At 41.2% G+C, this 13538-nt stretch overlaps 1 protein-coding gene across 1 annotated transcript in view; it reads right to left on the reverse strand.

The window, feature by feature from the left end:
• Positions 1-13538, reverse strand: part of ADA (adenosine deaminase) — a 73655-nt gene that overhangs the window by 8640 nt on the left and 51477 nt on the right. The gene's annotated exons all lie outside the window — the stretch shown is intronic.

Genomic DNA, 13538 nt, shown 5'->3' on the forward strand with positions numbered 1-13538 from the left:
TTTGGTTTTATATCTAAAACTCTCCAAATTAAATTTTATTGCAAAGTACTTATGGACGCCAATACAATTTTGGAAAAGAAACCCTGTTTTTTTGTGCAGAGAAGCTCTGAAGCTGGAAAATGAAGTGTTTTACTTGTGGTAGTGGGAAAGTTAGCCTACAGCCAATTTAATCATTGAGAGCCAAGTACTTTTTGACACAGTAAAGAATTCATTTTTTTCCCATTATTAGGGATTATGTTCTTTCTTTTAAAAGTTTAACTCTACTTTCTGAATCACAAAAAGGAAAGGAAATAATATATCAATCTATGCAAGGGTTTGTGGGTTATTTAAAGAACAGGACACTTGTCTCGTAACATGACACAATATAAAAGCAATTTGGAAATGATAGGCTATAATGACTTCTACCCTCTACTTTTGAATGTTTTTTTTCCATGAATTAAGAAGGTTCCTGCTGCTGCATTGCTGGGGAACTGTCTGCAGCTACAGGCCGATCCCTCCACCAATCAGAAGCCTCAAATTCTGGTCCATGGAGTCTTATCATATTCCATGAACTCCTGTCCAGCGGAAGGCTTAAGGAGTAAGTAATTTATCTTTCGATGCAGTTCCACCGATCACATCATATGAGTGAAACCGTTCAATAAATTTAAATAAACCGTACCACCATACCATCTATACATAGCGTGGTGGGTCTATGATCTGTGGGTTTGTGATCTGAGGAGTCATCGCCGTCCACACAAGTCGGACCAAAATTACATAGAAAAAGGGGAAGTAAAACCCTCTACCTGCCACACTTTCAGCATGTAGTATGAGAGCAGGGTACTCTCTGTACGATAACCCTTGCAATAATGCAAACTTGTTATGGTGCTTAGAGTGACCGCATAAGAGGACAGTAATGTCAAAATGTATTTATTAAACTGGACTGGGCTGTGTATAGGATTTTTTTCTCACAATTACAATTATTTAGATAAGACCAACATATTCCGCAGTGCTGTACAATAGGTAAGGGAGACAAACATTTTATTCTAACAAAACGTGACCGAAATACGGGAGCAGTAGATGATGAGGGCCCTGAAGGCGTAAAAGCTGGGGTAGAGTTTTATTCATAGAGGTAATATGTTAAACTGATCCACATCTGATGTGAATCTGTGATTATTTATAAATATTTTTCAGTCTCCTAGTCTGACATATAACAAAACCCTTTTATTTCTCCTTTGCGTCCGGTCCTATTTATACATATCGATATGTTTCGATGTCCTTGTGAAGCAGTTTGCCGTGTTTGTTGATGTTGGCAAAGTTCCCCTAACACAACAGAAACTAATATCGTATTGTGAAATCAGACAGGCTTCAGAACACAGGCTGAAATCACTGTCTTAACAGATTCAACGTTACTTCAAAACTGTCGATTGTATGTTCGCATTCCAGGCATAACAACATTCAGGTTGCACGCACATAAAGGCTTAAAGAAAATATGAAATAAAAAAATGAAAAATAAAGAGGCATGTTGGAAATTGTCGAGTTCTAGCAAAACAAATATACAGGTAAATCTAGTTCCTCCTTCAGCTTCTGTTTAAATGATATAAACAGGTAAAGGTTGTTTAAGGTACACGATCCCTTACATTGAAGAATTGTGCAATGCAAATGCATTCGTAGTGTTACATGAACACACATGCGCGGGAAAACGCATACATCTCTTGTATGTTAAAAAGATGAAAAAGCAATAGATTGAAACAAATGAGGGGAAAAAAGTTTAAACACTGCTCACATTTGAAGTTTTTACATTTACATTAAATTCCTATAATTGCGGCATTATTGACCCCTACCTTCCATGACCTGACAATTCTTTGGGGGCGCCTTTTCAGGGTGGGTCCGCCCTTTTGAGCTTCACTATGGGAGTATGGCTATAGGATACATGTAAGCATAGCTTCTATCTTTGATATATATATATATAAATGAGGAGTGGGATTATAGCTAGTGATTTTTTTTTTCTGAAATGACTACACTTATATGACACTAGAATGCAGGGAGAAAGTGACAAGCGACCCCACTGGGAAAAAAACTGTGCAAGGCGCAGAGGTTGTTATGGTGCGTGGAGTATCCCTTTAAGATGCAACCCACAAATTTGTGACAGATCAAATTAAAGTGAACTTGTCACCCACAAAACATGAAGACAAGTTCAGCTTCAGTAAGATATAGCTTGTTCACCTCTACGTTGATGACACTGAGTTAAAGACTGAATTTTGGTGCAAAGCCGTATGCGTTTGCTAGCAAGCAGGCAAGGTTAGCTAATAGTTATGCATGATTTAACACACAAGGCACCAAAGGTCCCAAGGCACAGCCCTTGGGAAGTAATCACGGCCCTTGGGCTGCTCTGGGTGTTAATTGGCCCCAGAGGAAGATTTGGCTGAGCCCAATCTTTACATCGATGTATTTTTTTTTTTCCATTGTTTTATTTATTGAGAATTTTTTTTTCATTTTATCGTACATATAGCAAAATAGTGCAATATACATACAAGACAAAAACAAGTGTGACAATAACAGAACATATAATTTACATTATTACAGCTGTTCTAATCCTAAATTTAAAGATAATTCCTGAACTAAACAGCTAAGGATATCTTAATAAAAGGATAAATTTTATAACATGACAGGAGGCTTCGTATTTGCTTAAGTCTCTCTTTACTAGAACTCCACAGCAGCACAGAAAAACAACCAATCAGAAAAAAGTTAGGTACTATAAAACTCCCCTCCCCATGCATCATTTCCTCTTTCTTTGCTGCTCCGCATCAGTACAGGTCAGAGTACCACTGCCTCCTGCTAATATTAGTTGGGGGCTTTGGGATTTATTCATTTCTTTATGTTCAGTATTTATATTTTATCTGTGGGGGAATTTTTCTGTAGTTTACCTTGATGGTTTCTGTGTTTATGCATCTGGTTTAGGGGTCTTTGGGACTTTTTCTGCCCTTCTATCCCCTTATTTTCTTTCCCCCTTTGCCCATCTGTCAGAGTAGCTACATCTGCTCCCATTAGAATTCCCCTTCATGTCTTTCTATAGAGCCTTTCATCCTCTAACACTCTATCTATTTTGCCTATCTTCCCCCTGTTACCCTTATACTGTCTTCTGCTTCCTATGCCCTTCTATGTCGGGCCGGTTGTGTGCCGCTCGGGTGTTTGCTGGAGGCTGACAATCAGCTTGCTGCCTCCAAACCCCGAGCCCCAGGACCGCGGACCCCCCTCCGGCGGTCCCGTGCTTTTCCTGCCGGTCCCTGGGGTACTCGTGATCAAACACGAGTACCCGACGGCCGGATCTCCTTCCACACATGGCGGCCGGCTCCGGCTCCAGCTCCAGACCGCGTGCGTCCGACCGGGTGGAGGAGGGGGCGCCCTGATCGCGGCTCCTCCACCGGCTGTACATACCTCTATGGAGATCTGCTTACAGGATTCTTGCTTCGCTGGAAGTCAGGCTCCTATCTGCCTGACTTCATGTTACCACATTGTTCTAGTGGGCGTTGATATTTTACTACCATACATTCAGTAAGCAAGCTTACTTTAGGCACTACATTACATGTTGGTAACTATATCGATGCTATACCCTCATACTTTGCTGTCATAAGTTTAAAGCAACATTTTTCATTTTTCTTATGGAGTGCTCGCTTTCCTTTATTTTTAAGCAAGCAGTAACATATGGCACCATTGTTACATTATCTCATACTGTCTACAGGTTGGGACAGTTTTTCATGTGACCATATCAGGCTGTTATATGTATTTTCCTTGGCCCGCTTCGAATTTCTTCCCAAACCGGTCACCATAGCAACCATTCTAGAGCATAATACTGAAGAATCTAGGTTGGGATGCGGTTTGGGTACTATTTAGTCTGTATTACATTGGATTTTCTACAGCATGGATACCACAATGACCAGTGCCTGCAGGGCAATTGTGCTAAGAGCACGGATATAGTAATCCTGGCCGTCCCCCATTTTCACTCTACCATGAAGGTTTAGTATTTCAGGAGGTTGTACACACAATTACCCCCAAGACTATATATATATATATAGATGGGACTCTACCCACGCAGATTTTCCCCTGCTGCTGGCAGACCACAACTCCTGCGAGTGGGCGGCTGTGTCCGTGCCCCATTGATTGGCCTGCTATGTCTGTGCCCACTGAAATGGCCTGCTATGTCTGTGCCCACTGAAGTGGCCTGCTATGTCTGTGCCCACTGATATGGCCTGCTATGTCTGTGCCCACTGAAATGGCCTGATTTGTCTGTGCCCTCTTACATGGCCTGCTATGTCTGTGCCCACTGAAATGGCCTGCTACGTCTGTGCCCACTGAAATGGCCTGCTACGTCTGTGCCCACTGAAATGGCCTGCTACAACTGTGCACACTGAAATGGCCTGCTACGTCTGTACCCACTTAAAGGGCCTGCTGTGTATACTACGGCCTGCTGTGTCTGTGCCCATAAGATTGGCCTGCTATGTCTGTGCCCATAAGATTGGCCTGCTGTGTCTGTGCCCATAAGATTGGCCTGCTGTGTCTGTGCCCATAAGATTGGCCTGCTGTGTCTGTGCCCATAAGATTGGCCTGCTGTGTCTGTGCCCATAAGATTGGCCTGCTATGTCTGTGCCCATAATAATGGCCTGCTATGCCCGTGCCCATAAGAACGGCCTGTGCCCATTAAAACGGCCTGCTATGTCTGTGCCCCATTGATTGGCCTGCTATGCCTATGCCTATTTGATTGGCCAAATATTCTGTGTCCATTCGTTTGGCCTGCTGGGCCTGTGCCCTTCTGGAGGTATACCACTGAGGAAAACCCAGTGCCCACCAGTCACATGGGGAAAGGCAGGTGCCCAGGCAAGCACCATTGCCATACTATCCAAGAGGTTCCAGTATACAGCCATCTGAGTACGGTGGGAAGGGTGAAGGCCCTAAACCTCATGCCTGGAGGGCAAGGTTTCTTATGTAGACCCCGGGCACACATCCACGATTTACACCAGACCGGCGACGGCACATCTCTAAGGAGAACTTCTCACAGGCAAGGACCGGTACTCAGACACCTACAGGAGGACGCGGTGTTTCCCTGTCTTTAGCATCTAACCCTCTATCTGCCTCACGGTGTCCATATAGATAGAGGTGGTTGTTCCTGCGTAAGGTTAGCTCCTGGCCCTGTTCAGTGGGGCTTACTTGCCTTGTTCTTCCGGCCTGCTATTTGCCTTCTGTCCGAGATAGAATTTACGTATTTACTCTTATCTACGTTTATTATTGTTTTTGTTTTCGTGCCTTCCTTTTAATTTCACTCGGGTCGTCGAGAGGCCTGACTTGACCTCCTCCGATCTCCCGAGTGCTCGTGGATTGCGGAGAACGTCTCCAGCTTTCCTCAGGCTATCAACGGTCCTCCTGGACCCCGCGCGCGCGCACGGGATCCGGGCGGTCAGTTGGTAGTTTTTCATCTTTGTTCCGAAGGTTGCATTTTCGCACCATTCCTTTCTGTTGTTAAGGATGGACACGGCCCTAGGTTGTATTCTATACCTTCGGTCTGGTTTACTGCCAGTTACTTCTTTCTCAGGTGAGCGATTCAGAGAGGAGTCTCGTGGTCGGGGAGAGACCCACCTAAGATCCTCAGTCTTATGCTGATATTGGAAGTTGGTGTACCCCTGCAGTTGGTCTCCCTGAATCTCTAAGGTACTTTAGTTTGGATCACAGGAGGGTGCAACCCTCCATCACCCCGATCCAAGAATATCTTATTTTCAGAAACAGAGAGCGTACCCCTCTCATATACAGGACCGGACACTGATTTGCTATTAGAGGACGCAGCCCTCCCTCAACCTCAGCCAGATACTGAGCTGGATACAGAGGACATGTTAGGAATGACACATTCTCAGAGAGAAACGGTTGACTCTCTACTGTTTGACTCTCTACTGTTTGGTTATTAACGGGTGCGGTCCGCTCAGACTATCAGCCGGACGCTGTCACGGAATTCGATCACATTATTAGAGAGTGCGGCTCTCTCATACACTCGACACTCTAATGTGCCGTCCATTTGTTCATCACGCAGGCTTGTACCTGTGCAAGACATTGATGACTGCATAGAGGGGCGTCCCTCCTGCATCCAATTAGATCTGAAGACCGCGCTACTGATCTCGTTATAGAGGACTGCCTGGTCATGCATGATATACATATTTAGACTGGATCCCCTATTTTATCTCCTGTAATGGATCTACTGGATCCCGACCGCTGTACCACGCGCGAGAAATACTCACAGGGGTATAACGGGGGGAGTCTCCCACTTATTTACGCACACTCCTGGAGATGGTACGGCTAACGGATGAGCCTCAGGTATTCCGAGAATGCAGATTTTGGTAGATTCTGCACCATAAAAAAGAAAATTGTTTTCTGTTTTGGAGATCCAGACCATTTCGAAAAAATTGCGCGGACAGTTTCTCCCATATCAAATCGACAGGAGATACGGAGACCTTCATAGAGCAAACGGGCACTGCCTTGCTAGGTTAAACAAGACTAGGGAAGGCCTACTACCCGGTCTGAAGGTAAACCGTACGCATGGATCGCATGGTAAGACCGGACCCCCCGGTTGTCTTGAATTCCCCGGTCATTACGGTCTTGGGATAAGAGGACAGGATTGCCCCATCTCCTCAAAGCACGTACCTGGTGCACAGGGTTTGGAGATGGTGGGCCCTCCCTCTATACTCTATAGATCCATCACGGGAGCCGTCTTGTTTTGGATTCGCACTAACCCACCTTTTCATCTACTGTCAAGGAGATTTACGAGACTCTAGGGAGGTACCTGGTGTGCCTCGACTCCCACATCAATGTCGGGTCACATCCTGCCGCTTGAGTAGAGCTCAGGATGGTAGCAGACTCAGATAGGGCTGCCGATTTTCTCTAACAGGACACCACATGTTCGGACGGCTGAAGCTAGACCCTTCCTTTTTTCGCTATATCTGCTCTCTGGAGTCACCTGTCATGAACTAAGATACTTTACGCCTTGCCTGCGCATTGGAGAACGCGATGTTGTATGCGGGACTCCAAGATAAGAAGGGAGGTATCCCTCTATAGGGAGACTTTGGCTTCAATTTCAAACTCACATTCCTGGGTCCCTTGACCTAGGGTCTACTCTGGGAGTTACGTGCCTGGACAGTCAGGGGTACAGGGACCTAAGGGTCTCACTATTTTTTACCCTATCTTGTAGGTTGCGTGTATACCAGGAACCCCTACACAAATTTTGACAGGTCGGGCATGGAACAGGATCTTACTATGGGTAATCGGATTATCTCACTCACTCACTACAGCTTCGTGGTTTACAGGTCCCAATCACCATTGGATCCGTACATCTCTCATTCCTAGCCGAGGACATATCTGGATGGAAATCTCCACTCCGCTTTACGCTTCCCATCCCTTTTGAATATTTCTGGAATTCACTACTCCCTGAATAGTCGACCACCGTTTCTCCACACAAGTTCAGTTCGGAACCCTGAATAGACGCCTTTTTGGAGTCTTCCCTCTATCTCGAATGAGACATCTCACCGGGTAGACCAGGAGGGAACGAAAGATCCTACTCAATTCTATTGCGATATTGGTGGTGGACTTAGACGCATTCCTTGAGATTGGAGATCAAGAGTTGAGACATGGTGGCAGTTTTTCTCGCGTCCCTAAGTCCGCAAATGACCTTCGATTTTTACTGCTAGAGGAAAATGGCTGATAGGTCAGCTTGCCAGCTCGTGGACCGACTGATAGGAAACAGGTCGCAACGCCACGTACAATGGATCTTTCAGCGGATGGTGTTTTTTTCCGTGCTTGAGATGCTTCGTCGGCTGGCATCTTCTTTGATCAGTCTACTGTCGTTTATCGCAGTTGGAAAGTCCAATTAGGATTACTCTGATATCTCCTGGAATAGGTACCAGCGACACAATCAGCGTTGGATTGGTGGACTGAGCGTTGAAACAGCAAATACGAAGCCTCCTGTCATGTTATAAAATTGTAGATTATGCTAGCTTTAGTGTACCTATAATCTTAATTTTATTAATGACAGGAGGCGAGTATTTCCCACCCATTCTTATCCCTCCCTTGTTTAATTTTCATAGTTTAGATTATCAGGTACGTATGCAACTCTGCTTGTTTGTCTCTGCTACCTGTCAATTGTTTCTATATCTGTTTTTTCATAAGTAGGGCTGGGATATCTGCACATTTAGGTAATTTTGGTTGCTACATTGGGTACCTGCATGTTTATTCAGAGTACATTTCATTGGATAATCAACCTGTTCGATTCTGTTTTTTCTCTCGTTTCAGTTTACAGTCCATCAACACTATCTGATGTGGCAGTTCTTCTCGGAGGATGGACTTCATTGTATCTAGGACTTCGTTTCTCCCCATTATGTTTTTCTGCCTTTTGTTCTGTTTTGTCGCAGCTTGAAAGAGGAAATGATGCATGGGGAGGGGAGTTTTATAGTACCTAACTTTTTTCTGATTGGTTGTTTTTCTGTGCTGCTGTGGAGTTCTAGTAAAGAGAGACTTAAGCAAATACTCGCCTCCTGTCATTAATAAAATTAAGATTATAGGTACACTAAAGCTAGCATAATCTACAATTCTATCTTATAGAGTTGTTGTAAAAATAAGTATGAGTGTGGGCTATGGTCAGTCTAAACGTCGTAAAAAGCGAAAATATCACCGCGGTGAAATTAGCTATCGAAATCTAAAGAAAGAAAAATAAAAATAAATAATTCATTTATTTTCCAAAATTCTAATCCAATTAGTGTATTGGTCTTGTTTATTTATAAGAAGTATGGAGGAGACTGGTAAATCTTTTTCCATTCGGAGTTGGAATAAGATTTGATTAACAAGCTGACACCTCTGGAAAGGAAGATGTGACTTCCATTGTCTTGCTATTATTATCTTTACTGCCAGAAAGCAATGGTTTACGAGGCACTTGGAAGAAGTGGAAGAAAGTTTCCAATTTAAATGTAACAGTGCTATATCCGGGCCTTTTTTACTTGTAATATTAAATAAACATTTAAGTATTTCAAAGGACCATTTCCAAAGACTATTAACTAAACTACAATGCCACCATATACGAACGAGTGTTCCCTCTGGATAGCCACAACGCCAACAATGAGGAGGAATTTGACCTGGATACATTTTACTTAATGTATATAGAGTCCGGTACCATTTATACATAATCTTATATTGACATTCAACTAAATTCTGACAATATTTACGAGTATCTTTAAGAGACGTACACCATTCCTGCTCGGTTATGTCAATATTTAGGATATTTTTCCATTTATCAAGTATCTTTAAGGGTTGTTGATCCAAAATGGATAACAAATTATTAGCTTTTGAAAAAAAATTGTTAACCTTAGTATATCTAAAGATGGTTTGAATAAGAATATCGATTTTTGGCGACGTTTTTAGTAAGAACTTATTCAAGAAATTTTTAATTCTTAAATAAGAAAAGAGTTCTTTATTAGGGAGAAGGAGTTTGGCTTGAATATCAGCAAAGGGTAAAATGTGGTCCTCCTGGAGGATAGCTCCAATCGTCCATTGAAATTTGGACCAATTATTTAAAGAGATATCCTCAATATCATCTTCTAAAACAATCAGATGTGATGACTTAATTATTTTATTAGAAATTTTTTGTTGTTTTTTTATCATCTCCCAAGCACTAATAATTTGTGACAGGATGAATGATTTACTACGTAAAAATTCTGTCGTTTTTTTGTTGTTTTTATGCCATAAATATATTTCTAATCTATCTTTTCCAACCGCCTCGGATTCAATTTGGTACCATGTGTCTGTTTTAAACGATTCAACCTGAAGTTTATATATGTGACCAATGATGTTAGCCTAATAACAATTTCTGATATTTGGGTAATTTACCCCTCCATTTTGAGGTTTCCTAGAGAGAACTTTAGAGCTTATTCTGGGACTTGTTGTTTTCCAAATGAATTTTTGAAAACTAGATTGTATCATAGTTAGCCAAATATCAGAAATTTGGAGGGGAATCATCCTGAATAGATACAACCATTTGCCGTGTTTGTTGATGTTGGCAAGGTTCCCCTAACACAACAGAAACTAATATCGTATTGTGAAATCAGACAGGCTTCAGAACACAGGCTGAAATCACTGTCTTAACAGATTCAACGTTACTTCAAAACTGTCGATTGTGTGTCAGCATTCCAGGCATAACAACATTCAGGTTGCACGCACATAAAGGCTTAAAGAAAATATGAAATAAAAAAATGAAAAATAAAAAGGCATGTTGGAAATTGTCGAGTTCTAGCAAAACAAATATACAGGTAAATCTAGTTCCTCCTTCAGCTTCTGTTTAAATGATATAAACAGGTAAAGGTTGTTTAAGGTACACGATCCCTTACATTGAAGAATTGTGCAATGCAAATGCATTCGTAGTGTTACATGAACACACATGCGCGGGAAAACGCATAAATCTCTTGTATGTTAAAAAGATGAAAAAGCAATAGATTGAAACAAATGAGGGGAAAAAAAAGTTTAAACACTGCTCACATTTGAAGTTTTTACATTTACATTAAATTCCTATAATTGCGGCATTATTGACCCCTACCTTCCATGACCTGACAATTCTTTGGGGGCGCCTTTTCAGGGTGGGTCCGCCCTTTTGAGCTTCACTATGGGAGTACGGCTATAGGATACATGTAAGCATAGCTTCTATCTTTGAGATATATATATATATATATATATATATATATATATATATATAAAAATGAGGAGTGGGATTATAGCTAGTGATTTTTTTTTCTGAAATGACTACACTTATATGACACTAGAATGCAGGGAGAAAGTGACAAGCGACCCCATTGGGAAAAAAACCTGTGCAAGGCGCAGAGGTTGTTATGGTGCGTGGAGTATCCCTTTAAGATGCAACCCACAAATTTGTGACAGATCAAATTAAAGTGAACTTGTCGCCCACAAAACATGAAGACAAGTTCAGCTTCAATAAGATATAGCTTGTTCACCTCTACGTTGAGGACACTGAGTTAAAGACTGAATTTTGGTGCAAAGCCGTATGCGTTTGCTAGCAAGCAGGCGAGGTTAGCTAATAGTTATGCATGATTTAACACACAAGGCACCAAAGGTCCCAAGGCACAGCCCTTGGGAAGTAATCACGGCCCTTGGGCTGCTCTGGGTGTTAATTGGCCCCAGAGGAAGATTTGGCTGAGCCCAATCTTTACCTCGATGTATTTAATTATACATAAAGTAAAGGCTGCAAAACATATGTTCATGTTTTTTGTTATAGCAACAGTACACTGCAGGCAGGGATCCACATACCGGTATATCCCTATCTTTTAAGTTTCTCTGCTTTAGTTAGACTCCCAATCTTCTTATAGCTTTGTTACCAATATTATACTGCATTTAATAATCTATCATACGCCAAACATTATATGAAGAAATAAGGTATACACAGTTTCTGTAAGGTACATTAAGGAGACAAACCCTTGTAAAATGCAGTAAATCTAAATAATCAAATGCGTTGCACTAATCATATTAAATCACACACAAATTAGAATAGTGTAATAGATAATCTTCCAGTCTGAATAACGAGACTCAAATTAGGTGAAATAATTGATGGCAATTAAATCACAAGTTGTGAATTTATGCAGGCAGAACCAGCAGTCAGACCGTGAAACGCGTTTACTTCAGCCAAAGTCAACACAGGTTTAAATGCAATGGGGTATTATTCAGGACAAGCTGGTGACCTTGTTAAAAAGAAACAGTGAATTTCTTTGAAGGAACCACACGACACCTAGACATATGGTACTTACTAGCATTTTGAAGTTTTTAAATAAAACAATAAATGTCATGAAAGCAGTTTATAAAAGTGCTGATTTCTCTTTGAAATTGGCACTTTTATAAATAATTTCAGAAACACGTTACTGGCTGTCAGTGAGCCATAGAGATTATTTTCCTGATTTTGTAAACTCCACGGGGTCAACGGAAAGAGGCAGACGGCCTTTGCTAGTATGCGTCTTCCTCCTCCGCAAGTCACGATGGGCCTGAGTGTGCGTGTGTGTGTGTGTTTAACTCCACATCGTTGGATTGGTGTTGTGCGGGGGGGTGTCCTGTGAAAATTAATTTTGAAGTTCCCTTCCAGTTTCACCCACCGCCTAATTGTGGTAAAATAAACAAGTCTATAAAAAGCAAAATAAAATATACAATTCTGTACGTTTTATGGAAGTATGGCTAGACGACCAATATAGAGGATGCATCAAGGCATTTACATGATTGATTGAATAAGTAAATACTAAAACGATGCGATTCCAATAATGCAAAGGGTTGTGAAGCTTCCTGAACATTTAAATCTAATTACAAATATGTTACTCCATATGTTTCACCAACCTTCATAAAGGGAGTCTATTGGATCTACTCTGCTTTATTGACTTTGGCGAAGTTCCTCACTGCATAACCAGATTGCAAAATCATCTGTTTATTGTGCAAATAATTATTACAATGTAAAACTAATTCATTCTGAATTGATTATAATTATATACACACACACAATTTGTGGTTATTTACCAAGATCCACGCTTTTTTTATTTTTTTTGTTTGTTTTTTTAAATTGTTGAGAAAAACAAAACAAAAAAGTTTTGATTCAAATAAAAAATGTTTGAAATTTTCACAGCATTTGTGAGTCTCCAAATCTTACATACGTATTTAAAAGACCTCCAGACTGCCATACTTATAAAAAAATAACTCTTTTAATTTCATTGAATACAGGAGCTCAGAAATTGCTCTGGAGTTGAGTCCCATGCAATTTCCAAACTATCTTCAAATTAACAAAAAAATTATGTTGTTCTTCCCATTTAATAAGGATTTTGGGGATCTAAGAGAACCCCATTGAAATTTTATTTAAGCATATATTTTCAATCATGTTTAAACTCATAGACGTAATATTTTTTCCCGTGCAGGTATCGCATCTGGAAGGGGAAACTCACTCTCCCATTCCTCTACTACTTGAACGTCTTTAAAAAAAAAAAAAAAAATAGATTTAAATAACCCCCACTCCATCCTCACCTCCTTTAGCTGGCTGAGAATGCGTGCATGCGTTCTGAGCTGGTGAAATGCTCCAATCACAAGCTTCTCTATGATGTCTGTGATTGGACGATGCAAGGCCCATGCTTACATCAGATGGAGGAGGGAGATTGGTGTCAGGTGGTTTTCCCCAGCTCTAAATTACAGATACGTTTTAAGTCTTTTTTTTTTCACATTGGGAGGCGGGACCTATTAGCAATGCCCAGTAAGGCATTGCAACACCACAAAAAGGAAAGTGGCAAAAAGGGTTGGAGTACCCCTTTAAACATTTGACCACTGAATGCACAAATGTAGCATGTTTCAAGAATTTCTGCAAAAATCCAATACTCTTTGGATTTCAATAGGAGTCCGAAGAAAAGACGCATGTTCAGTGTGGTGAGCTTCTATCCATTGTAGGGCATTCGGACAGTTCCAATGGTCAAAACATTTTTGTTATTTGTTTTTAAACTTAATTTAGCAGC

Source organism: Pelobates fuscus, chromosome 6, assembly GCF_036172605.1.
Source record: "Pelobates fuscus isolate aPelFus1 chromosome 6, aPelFus1.pri, whole genome shotgun sequence".
Lineage (NCBI taxonomy): Eukaryota > Metazoa > Chordata > Amphibia > Anura > Pelobatidae > Pelobates > Pelobates fuscus.